The 12519-nt window shown below is 38.4% G+C and overlaps 1 long non-coding RNA gene across 1 annotated transcript; it reads left to right on the top strand.

The window, feature by feature from the left end:
• The first annotated feature begins 1621 nt into the window (after positions 1-1621).
• Positions 1622-11131, top strand: LOC118971250 (uncharacterized). Its single transcript, XR_005059603.2, has 3 exons — positions 1622-1750; positions 9215-9277; positions 9853-11131. It is a non-coding gene; the product is annotated as an uncharacterized lncRNA (long non-coding RNA).
• Positions 11132-12519: the final 1388 nt, after the last annotated feature.

The following is a 12519-nucleotide window of genomic DNA, read 5'->3' as shown; positions in this document are numbered from 1 at the left end:
TATTTCTCACCCTTCTTTTTCTTCCTCCTCCACTCTTTATATGTTAGGTGTTGTATTCTGTACTCTTTGTGCTTCCCTTGACTGATTTTGTGGCTAGCTGATTTTATTTTGCATTTAGTTAGTATTTGGTTGATTTACTTTCTTTGCTGTGGTTTTATTTTCTCTGATTACAGCTATTTAGCCTCAGGCATACGTCCATCTAGAGCAGTCCCTTTAAAATACACTGCAGAGATGGTTTGAGGCAGGTAAATTCCCTCAACTTTTGCTTTTCTGGGAATTTTTTAATCCCTCCTTCAAATTTAAATGATAATCTTGCTGGATATAGTATTCTTGGTTTGAGGCCCTTCTGTTTCATTGTATTGAATATATATATCATGCCTATCCCTTCTAGCCTGTAAGGTTTCTGCTGAGAAGTTTCATGATAGCCTGATGGGTTTTCCTTTGTAGGTGATCTTTTTTCTCTCTCTGGCTGCTTTTAATACTCTGTCCTTGTCTTTGATTTTGCCATTTTAATTATTATATGTCTTGTTATTGTCCTCCTTGGGTTCCTTGTGTTGGAGGTCTGTGGACCTCCATGGTTTGGGAGACTATTTTCTTCCCCAGTCTGGGGAAGTTTTCAGCAATTATTTCTTCAAGGACACTTTCTATCCCTTTTTCTCTCTCTTCTTCTTCTAGCACTCCTATAATGTGAATATTGTTCCATTTGGATTGATCACACAGTTCTCTTAATATCCTTTCATTCCAAGAGATCCTTTTATCTCTCTCTGCCTCAGCTTCTCTGTTTTCCTGTTCTCTGAATTCTATTGCATTAACAGTCTCTTTCACCTCATCCAGCCTGCTCTTAAATCCTTCCATTGTTTTTTTCATTTTTATAATTTCCCTCTGGAATTCATCCCTTAGCTCTTGAATATTTATCTGTAGGTCCAGCATCATGCTTATGACTTTTACTTTGAATTCTTTTTCAGGATGATTGATGATTTCAGTCTCAGCAGGCCCTATTTCTGGTGTTTTAAGGATTTTGGATTGACAAGGTTCTTCTGTCTTTTCATGGTGATGGGAGTGGTCGCCAGCAAGTGGTACATGTGTCAGTTGGAAGAACAAGGTCCCTTCCTGGTTGCCAATTACCTTGCTCCTCTCCACTGCCTGTGCCAGTCAACCACACACAGGGAGAAATCTCTGGGTTAATTTCCTGGCTGCTATCAGTAGGGTGGCCCTTGGGATGGCCTAGGTCACTGTCAGGGGTTGCAGAAGAGTGACATGTGTTCTTCTGTGAGAACAAAGCCCCATTGTGCTTCCCAGACTCTGCACCAGTCTCCGCTGCCTGTGCCAGGCACCCTCAGGATGGCCCAGGGCACTGGTGGAGGTCACAGGTGAGTGGCATGTGTTCTTCCATGAGAAAAAAGCCCCATTTGCTTCCCAGACTCTGCACCTGTCTCTGCTGCCTGTTCTGGGCAACTGCATGCAGGGGGAAGCCTCTGGGTTAATCCTCTGAGCTGCCATGGGCAGCTTGTGATATCCTGGGGCACTGGCAGGGGTTGCAGGTGAGCAGCACATATTTGCCACAAGAACAAAGCCCCTTTGTGCCTCCTGGACTTCGTGCCAGTCTCTGCTGTCTGTGCCAGTCAACTACAAGCAGGGAGCAGCCTCTGGGTCTGGGCTGGGTATCTGTGTGCTGGGTATCTGCGTGCTGACAGAAGCCTCTGTGTGATTGCTGTGTGCAGGGCTGCTTCCCAGCTGTTCCACAGCAATGGTAGGTCAGCTGGTTTGCTTGCAGTGCAGGTGGTTGGGGAGTGAACAGCAGGCTGCTTATCACTGTGAGGGGCTTCAGAGCTGTGTTGCCACCCAGGGTGTTAGGGCACCTAAAGTTCCGTAAAGTTCCCAGCCTGCTGTGCTGAGTGTGCCAGGACAATTTTGTCCATCTGTTAAACCCTTGTCCCTTTAAGACTTTTAAAGCTCCTGGTTTTCTTTTGTCCCAGGGCAGCTGGTTGTGGGAACCTGTTCACAGTCTTAGTCTCGGATTTTACTTTTCCGTTCTTCTAATATGCAGTACACCATGCAGTGTGTGTCTGTGCTTCTGGTGAAGATTACTAGGGCTGGTTATTTAGCAGCCTTGTGCTTCTACTCCTTCTCCACTCTCATACTTTTCCTCCTGCCAGTGAGCTGGGGTGGGGGAAATGCTCAGGCCCTGCCAGGTCATGGCTTTGTTTCTTAGCCTTTCTTGTGGGATGTTGAGTTCTCACAGATGTAGATGTATCCTGGCTGGTGTACTCTATCTTCTGGTTACTCTTTTAGGAATAGTTTTATTTGCTGTATTTTCAAAATATGTATGGTTTTAGGAGGAAATTTCTGCCACACTACTCATGGTGCCATCTTGAGAATAGATCGTGAATGGTATTTCTTCTTGGACTTTGATTTAGGAGAATTAAGTCGCAGTTTTACAGAAGTTTGGCCAAATATCTTCCCCACTGATCAAGATGGTTATCCTACAGATGTGGACCAGAAGGAAACAATCTTCTTTGTTTGAAAAAATAGATCTCTTCTACTGATGAAGCTTTAATCTAATATCAATCATTCATTTATTCAAATCTGTAATTATTGTGTCAATTAATTTGGGTTTCATACTTTTCAAATTATTTTTGAATTTCAATTACAATGAAAATTATTTGATTTAGAAAAAAATGTTTTATTTTGATATAATTTCAAACTTTTAAAAATGTTTTTAGGAATAAGAACATACCACTGAACATCCAAATGCCCTTTACCAGAGTCACCTTTTGTTAACATTTTGTCCCATTTGGTTTATCACTTGTTTTCTTTTTACTAGGTTGCATATTTCATGCCCCTTTACTTCTAAATACTTTAGTGTATATTTCATAAGGATAAAAATATTATCTTATGTAATCAGAGAACAGTTGCCAGCTTCAGTAAATTTAAGTTTGATACAGTGCTTTTTATCTATATTATGAATTCCTGTTTTGTCAATTGACCCAGAAATTATATTTGTACACAGTGAACTGTGGTACCTCAGTGTTAGGACAATGATTCTCATTCACTGAGGAAAAAAATCATAAAGACAATCAGATGAGACTTTCTATAATATCTACCTTGAAGATGCTGTCCGCTCTATTCCAACATGTTGCTTTTATGAAGATCCATAGCAGAAACTTGGGTCAAGTCTTATTACCTGAAAGAGCTGTGTACCTCCAGAATGCTCATAGACATTGAGTATGCATTTGTATTTACTTTGGCTATGAAGAAACTAAAGGTCAGGTGGAAACTCTTACAAGAATGTATGAATGTATGGTGGTTTGTTTTCCTTTGGACTATCCCCAGATTTATTATTTGTATTCTCTCACTGCCTTAGCTCAGGTTGCTATAACAAATTTCAGAGAGTGGGTGGCTTATAAACAACAGAAATTTATTGTTCACAGTTCTGGAGGCTGGACATCTGAGATCAGGGTGACAGCAGTTAGGTTTAGATGAAAACCGTTTTGGGTTGCAGATTGTCAACTTTCCCTGTAGTCTCATTTGGCAGCAAAAGAACGAGATATTTTAGTGCTTGATTAGTGCTCTTATAAGGGCACTAATCCCTTTCACAAATATTCCACCTCATCACTGAGTTACCTCTCAAAGGTGTCACTTTCAAATACCATCACTTTGGGGATTAAGTTTCAATAGGAATTTTGGGGAGATACTAGGCCTCTAATGCCTACTTTCCTTTTCTAATTTCCTCTACTTACTTTATCCTTAATACTATTTTTAAAGCTACCTTAAGTCCTTTGAGAACAAAGGCTGGGTATAAATAAAAAATAAGTGGACTGAATGCATTCAACCTTGTATACATTCAAACATTTGGGCAAAGAAAATATGATGTACATAATATCAGAATTAAGACAAACAAATTGCCTCATGCCCTAACCAGAGCATATCTGGGTGTCTGTGGGCAGCATCCTTTCACATGCCCCTTTCTCTGTCACCTGCTTACATTTACAACAGAAAATCAGGTGCAAATATCACATTTTCTCAGCAGGATATCTGTGATTCTCTTACACAGAGATTCTCAGCAATCCAAGCAGAGATTCTAAGTCACAGCAGATCCTTGCCAACTCTATGAAGACACGTACATACAGGAGACACTTAGATAAGTAGACATATCAGATCCCTTTGGCAGTTTGATAAAGGAGGTTTTGTAGCATTTGTATTGCTAAGTTTAATTCACATGCACATTCTAGATCTCTTTTTGTGCCTGGCCTCATTCATAATTTAAACTGCTCAATGAGGGTTGAAGTTGTACATATGAACCAACTGCAGGAAATGGAGACCTTTCAGGCTCCTGTAACAATGGCTTTTGTTCTCCTTGATTTAAAAACCTTTTTTGGTCAAAACCCTATGGAGCTGTTTCAATCCAGAACACTTCAGCAGTAAAAATGCAGAGATGGCCAGGTCAGATGTGAAAATGTGATATTTAGAGAACATTTCCTTGAGATTTCTTTACTAAACAACTTTTCCTTCCAGGTCAGGGTGTTGTTTTCTGTGTGGGAAACCCCGTGCTGGCCCACACAGCATTGTCTCTATGAGCAGAATAGTGGGTATGAATGGTGTTATTGATCACTCACTTAGGAATAGATTCGACAATTTAGAAAATACAGCCACACACTCAACCTTGCCTTATTCTCACAGCAACCCGGTCAGATAATTGCAACATGAATTATGATGGCTATTTTATAGATAAGGAAATTGTGATATAATGAGCTTAAAGCTGCCCACAATCAGGAAAGGTCTGTCTGTATTCTATTTGTTCTATTGCAAATCCCAAACTAAACTCATCACTTACCCATTTCACTGATGGCATCCCCATGCTCTCAGTCTTCCAAGATAAATAACTTAGATTGATTTTCAACTTTTCCTTTCCTGGAACTCTCTGTACTTTGTGAAGAAATCAAGCCCTGTTGTCTCTACTCCTGCATGTCCTTCCATCTGTTTCTTTCTTCTGTCACTTCATTGTCCTCTGACTGTGTTTGCTGTGTTCCTGTGGACCTGAATTATAGAAACCATTGTCTAACTAGTCAGCTTCTCTCTGATTTCAATATAAATCTGTTGCCAGAGTGGTCTCTTTAACATATACAAATAGTCATGAACCTTCTTGATTTAGAATCTACAATGGATTTCTACTGCAAGTAAAAAGTTCAGACTGCTCAGGCTGCTAGCAGAACCCTCAACTATTTATATCTGATTTTACTTATAATTTTATTTTTTTAAGGTGCTATACATTCCCACCTATAACTTAAATCACAACACCATAGTCTATTTGTTGTCCTTCAAAAACACTATTCATTCTTTAGTTGCTGGCTCTTCACTCAAGCAACTCATACCATTCCCAAAATCCGTCCCTAAGGATTGAGCTCAAATATGCCTCCTGCAGGAAACACTCCTATATTTCTTGAGCTGGAATTCCTCTCCTTCTCCCACATACTTCCATGGCTTTCATTTTAACCTCTATTTGCATACTCACTGGAATCTAAGCTTTTCATAATTATTTCTGTGTGTCTGTCTTCCACACCAGACTACAAATTCTGGAAGGGCAAGGCCCAAGTCTTTATATTTATTTATTTGTCATTCTACACATCCACTTCAGTGCTTTGTGTTAGTGGGCATTCAATAAATGTGTGCCAGATTAAATTATTTAAGAATCTCAGGATTTGGGGTTAAAGTATTATCTCCATTTTTATTAAAAGGAGGAGGTCACGTGAAAGGTGGGACACTTTCTCTATGTTTAGTTTATCAGAACAACAAAAGGCAGAACAATGTCCTGAGAAACAAGGAGAGGAAATAGAGAAATTAGGAATGGGAAGGCTTGGTGACCATAGCACAAGTCAGGATGAAGGAACATGGCCTATAAAGGGATATACAGAGCAAATGTGGTGGACAATAAAAATGTGGAGGGGAGGGAAAGAAGGAGGCTAGTACTTTTTTTTGTAAGCACCAATCATGTGCCATTCACTTTAGCAAAGGTTTATATTTAAGTCTTACAGTAGCCAAGAAAAGGTTCTTATTCTATTAACTTACTACAACTATTAACAGTAGCCAAGAAAATGTTCTTATTCTAACTATTAACTGCAACTCAAAAAGGTTTAGTGAATTTGAATCCAGGTCCATCTGATTATAAAGACTGTGTGCTCCGTGTCATGTTGACTTGGATGAGATGGATACTTGGTTGGGGATGAATAGAGGTGTTAAAGGATGCAAATGTTAGATGGGCTATCAAGTGTTCATAGAAAATTTCTATTTTATTTATGACTTCGCCTTTGGTTAATTTTTTTGAAGAACAAAGGAAAGTATACTCTAACGGGAGATAGACCTGAAATCAGATCTCAAAGTTGTATTCCATAAAGCCTCTGTGCTTTTCACCATACAAAGCCTTCCCATGTCCAGTTGGGCATTCTGCAGCTTGTTCTGGATCTCTCTCATTGTGAGAGAGGTAGATTTTTATATAATCACTTTCTTTTACAGATTGAACTGTGGTGTGAAAGTTAGTCTTGCATCTTGTAGACCATAAATCTGAGTGGGACATGCTGTCTTGGCAAAAAACAGTAGTGATGTTCTAAGTGTTTATTGCCAAAAGCAATAGCGTCATGACAGCAGATAATTATGAACAGTGCCAGTGAGCAGTACTGGGAAGTGATGGCTCAGAAAGGAAGGGCTCAGGGGCTCAGGCTGAAACCAATCCAATTCTCAAACCCTTGCCACTGATCCACCTTTAAATTCAATCTATTTTCTTCCTTAAAGAACAGAAGTTTGCTTGGAGGGAAGAAGCCCCTTGAGAGTCATCTAGAACCAGGAATGAAATGATCCAGGGCAAGGAGGTTTTTCTGTTTTTGTTTTTTAATACTAATTCTGAAGCATCTTTAAACCCCCAAACCTATAAATACTACTGGCAGATTTTTGAAGACCCTTGTTCCTTAGGATCTTTCATTCAATTTTCGCTTGTGATTTTCAGTGGACACATTTTATTAGGTGTCATGGCTGGATCTTGCTGTCTCTTTCTCTTGGTCTCAAGCCAACTTCTGGATGAGGGCAATTCAACCTTCACAGCATAGTTAGGAGAAGAGAAAAATCGAATGAATTCAGGCTGTCAGGGAAAAAGTCTGCTCCAGGTCTCTCTTTCACAGGGAAGAAAGAACAGAGGTAGTCAGGTTGCAACCAGGCAGTGTCTGGAAGCAGGGTGTCGCCTGGACGTAGGGTTTCCTGCTGGAGTTAAAGAGGCCCTCTGTTACATAAGACCTGGCTGATGTTGCTTTTTAGGCAAAGCTACTCTCTGGAGGCCATTCTGAGCCCTGCTTTCAGGAGCCTTTGCCTTGGTGTGTCAATGCTTATTTCATCTCCACAAAACACTCCTGTTTACAAGGCTGCATTTTATCTGAACCTGTGCCCTTGTGAGCAAATTTCTCCAAGAGTAAATGAGGTACAGCTATGACCAGAACATTTCAGGAATTTCAGTATTCTAGCAAGTGAATTGTCCACATAAATCATGACTAACCACTCGGTATGCAGGAAAAAAGCATTATTCTGGGAGGATCAGGAAATTTCTTTCAGAGTATTACCTACTTCTTAGAACATTCCAAATGTAATCCTAAGCTTTCCTTGATGAACTGAGGTCATAATTAAATGCATTGATTTACTGCATGTCATGACATGATGATTTCTTTAGGCAGAGTTGAGAGGCAAATATTTAGTAATAGTACATAATAGAACTAACCAATCAGGAATGAGTACTGGCCATGAATAACCCATGCGGTCTAATTAGTGAGCACTCAGATATTATCAGCCTGTCCTTAGGAGTCAAAGTCCTCAAACTAAATATCTTCTAACTGACTGGCATTTAAAAAGTCTCTACTTATGTTAGCTAATTGAATTCTTAAACCACATTATAATACAGGTAAAATTATTTACATTTAACAATGTTAAAAGGACTTAGGAAGGCCAACAAACTTGCTTAATGTCACACACAGGTAAGTGGCTAAGTTAACAATCGATCTCTCCTTACCAGCCTGACACCATTGTCACCTACAACACACTGCCTTGCTCATTCTTCTTGTCCCTAGTCGTCTGTTGTAGAGAAGCTACACAGTCAAGTTTAATAAGTTGGTAGTCTCATTTGGATACTACATGGTCCCCTCTCCTTTATTATTTCAGTAAACAAGCATTTATTGAATACATATAATGTGCAAAGCACAGAAAAATCAAACAAGCCCTGCATACTGGTTATACTACTACCATGTTCTACATCCAACCTAACCAAGTAATCTCTACCAGTTGGCCAAATATGAGTGCTACAATCTCTCCTACAAGGCAGAATTGTTAACCTTTGGCCTAATAGAGACCTTTTAAATTTTGTTTTAAATTTCATGTTTAGTGGATGACACAGTGGGAAGGCTAACTCTGGATTAGCAGGTTATTGATAAAAGTTTTACCTTGTTCCCTGCCCATCAGCCTGGCTCCCTTTAACCTAAAATACAAAGTTACATGGAGAATGTGCTAGCAATCCATATACATTGGTACCAATATAGGTGGGAAGAAAATTTCTTTCTTGGTTTTAGTTCATCCCATGCATATTTATTGAGTGCCTACTATGTCTTAGACACTCTTATGGGAACTGATCTTGATGTTTTCTTTTCAGGTCTAACTCTGCTACCAATCACTGTTCTGTTTGAAGCAGCTGCATTTGTACTTGTATATTCCAAATGCCTGCTCAAGCCTCTTCCCCCTTTACAGCCAAGAGCAACATGAAGTCTTTGAAGCAGAGTTTATAACCTTGTTTTGCTATTACTAATATAGCATGCTGTTCTCATCTTAAGTCTGATTTGGCTATCAACATGGTAACATTTTGGAATGTTTTCTCAGAGAGCCAACAGTAAAAAGGAAACAACAAAAACAAAAAAAAGCACAAAGAGTTCAGAACAAGTAGATTCCTTCCAGAAAAGTCTACATGAAAGAATTCACTTCCCTCAGTACCGTAAGAACCAAGTATTTGGCATCAAAGGACAGGTTTGGGTATTTTTTTTTACTTTGGCAAAAAAATTTTCAGGGAAACCTGGGAAAAATGTTACTTCTCTTTTGAGCTCCTCAATGGCTCCTCACCATCCTTTGGGAAGATGTAAACTCCTTAGCAAGACATAAGAGGACTCTACGATTTGACAATTTTATGTCTTTTCAGAATCAGCTCAAGAATCATTCCTTCCAAGAAAGCTCTCTGGATATCCATGCCTCAGTAAAACTGGTCAGTACTTCTGTGTTCTTACTCAGCTATTCAGTAACATTTGTCATACTGAATTCAAAGCTTAGGTTCAACAGTCCAATTGCCTAGGATTTAAACTGGATTTCCACACTTGTTTAAGTTCCAGCAAATATCTCAATATCTTTGAATGTTTGGCTCAAATATATTAAGAAATCTTATTTTTGTACAGTTTCCTTATCAGTAGAATGGTGATAAACATTATAGAATATTTCTAACAGGTATGTTATGAGGATTAAATGGAATAATATAGATAAAGTATCTATCATAACATGTGACAATTAGATCTCAACAAATCTTACCCTTATTGGTATTGCATGCCTTTGTTTTTCCTGCTGGACAGTGAAATCATCAAGTGCAAAATCTGAGTCAATTGTATTTGTGTCAATTGTATATCTGATGATGTTTGTATCTAGTTCAAGGGTAAAAGTTTCATAGAATAGGGTATGATTCATTATGAGGTATATTAGAATAACACTAAATAATAACAAAATTTTAAAAAAGTACAATTTCACTTTTTGGTTCTATAACATTTCAAATACATGTTTCTTGATCATCAGGTATCTCTTCAGAAGTGCAATAGGGAAACCCTGAATCCTTCCAACATGGGCCTTTTCCGTCTGCAAAACATGGCTTCCAAGATCATCATGCTCATTTTTCTCTAAAGGGCAAAAAGGGAAAGAAGGGGAAAGAAGGGGAAAAGGCATGCTCGCTTCTTGACCACCTGGATCAGAAAGAAAATACCTCACCTCTGCTGACATTCCACTGTAAATATCATGCCCTTGGTTCTGTAACTCTGCCATTGGATAGGTGGGCATTCAGTGATTTCTAACAGATCTTAAAGGGTATTTAAGAATTTGGTGAGTGGAAGATAACAGGGATGGGTGTTCCAGGGAAAAGAAAAAATGAATGATGGAGGAAAAAGATTTACGATGAGGGCATCAACAAGTTTCACATTTCAACAGAAACACAGGATACACGCTAGGGGTAATTGGAGATAAGAGTAGGAGGTTGGACTCAGTATGTATACTTCATTATGAATGTTCATTTCACGTCACACTTAGCCTGGGCTCCATATTTCCAAAGCCTGGCTTCACATACTGCCTCAAACTCTAGTGTGAAATTGGAAAATGTGAGAGTGCTTGAGCCTATCAGGTAATGACCAATTGCTATCATTTTAAGTAGGATAGCCAGATTTAGCAAATACAAATCTAGGATACCCAGTTAAACTTGAATTTCAGTAAAAAAAAAAAAAAAACTTAAAAAAATATATAAGTACGTTTCATAGAATATTTGGGACATTATACTAAAAATTATTTGTTCCCATCTGAAATTCAAATTTAACCGAGTGCCCTGTATGTTATCTGGCAACTATAATTTAAAAGACGAGAGATGTCTAAGTCATTTTCCTCTTAACTGTAACTATAATTCTTTGTACTTTAGATAAACACTTCAGGGATTTTCCCTTTCCCAGTCACACTTTCTTATTCTGTACCAAAAACAATCATCCTCTGCCAAATCATCCTTCTTTCAAGTTGATTCAAGGGGATGTAGGGAAAATGGAAGTTGCCATGTCCAGGATCCTCACCTAACCCTCATCTACCTGCCCACTGCACACATGCAATGATGTTAACTGACATACCACGTAGGCACATGCTTGCACATGCATTGGCAGTTTCTGCTATTATTGACTGTGTTGTTATGTAAAGAGCTCCATCCAGTGTTCTGCACAGCTGGCAGAGGTGGAGGTGGAGATGGATTGTAGACTTGTTGGATGTGGATGTGATCCTGGAGCTCTGCCTGCCATCACAAGAATAAAGCTTGGTATAAGACCTTTTATCCCTAAGATTGCATTGTCATTATTTGGTCTCACTGAAGCCAGAGCTGGAAACCTCCAGTAAGATAGTGGTAAAAAAAAAGAGATGCATTGTGGAGAATCACAGATGGTCCTAAGGGTAATCAGTACATGATGTGACAGTACTACAAGAAGGGATGACAAATTCTATGGATAGTTATTTTCTGTAACATTTGCCCTTTTAAGAACTAGTGCTGAAAACAATAACAAAACTGTAGTTCATTGATAATCACCCAGCTATAGTCCAACAGATAATCAATTTGTTAATAATGCCAAACTTAATTTTCCTGGGAAGCTTCTGATTTTCTCCTAGATCAGGCTGTAACTGTAACACAAGACAGTTACCTTGTAAATATATAGCACAGTAAAGTAATGTTAGTATTGTAAGAGTAATAGCAAGAGAGATAGTAATAATAGCATGTTTATTAATTACTTACTATAGGGCAGCCACTTTTGCAATTGTTTCTTATGAATTATCTCATTTAATTTTAGTAAGATAAACTTCATCACACAGAAGTTAATTGACTTGCCCAAGTCTAAATAAGTAGCAAAGTGAAAAGCCAGGCCCACTGGGTTAAAGATTGGTATTAGCCAGAAGCTCCTAGTAGACTGCATTAATGAAAACCATTTCACTACTGGGACAGTGACTCAAAGCAACGACTCTTCCGTAAGGAAGCATAGCCTTGGTGTAAGCCAACTGACTCAGGTTCAAATACTGCCTTTGGCACTTCTTAACCGATACTTTGAGTAGCCTGGTTTAGCTTCTCTGTATTTTAGTTTCCTTACCTATAAAAGGGAATTATGAAACCTATATTATAGAGTTATAGTTTAAAATTGAGTTATTTTACACAAAGAACCTGATATAATGTAGACTCAATAAGCAGTAATTGAGTTACTATGGCTATTCACTTATGTCCAAACTGGTTTGCACAGATTTTTCTTCCTGTAGAAATGTGGTCCTAATGTTCATATGTAGATAAAATAGAAAAAAAAAACCCTTCTCTACTATTTCTCTACTTTCCATTCTATTAGGGTTGTCCTGTATATGTGTTTTAAATAAATGATAGATGTAAAACCAGATGTCACTGAGAAAACTAAGATATAAAGGAAACAAAAAGCTAAGCATTTGTCAGTGTCTGTTAATTCAAAAACATTCTGTAATTTTTGTTTCTAATGGAATGGCTATATCCATCCTAATGACTTAGGTCCTTGTTCCTACAAAATAAATTAAAACAAGAATGGCACTTTTTGATGAGAAATAAATCATTGTTGCTTGAAAGGATAATGTTGAAATGCTGATATTACACTAAAATATTTACTTGTATCTACTTTGTTCTGAAAACACACCACACACACACTTGTCTTTATTCCT

The sequence above is a fragment of the Manis javanica genome, chromosome 11, assembly GCF_040802235.1.
Source record: "Manis javanica isolate MJ-LG chromosome 11, MJ_LKY, whole genome shotgun sequence".
In the NCBI taxonomy this organism is placed as follows: Eukaryota; Metazoa; Chordata; class Mammalia; order Pholidota; family Manidae; genus Manis; species Manis javanica.
This window is presented reverse-complemented; position numbering and strand designations above follow the sequence as displayed.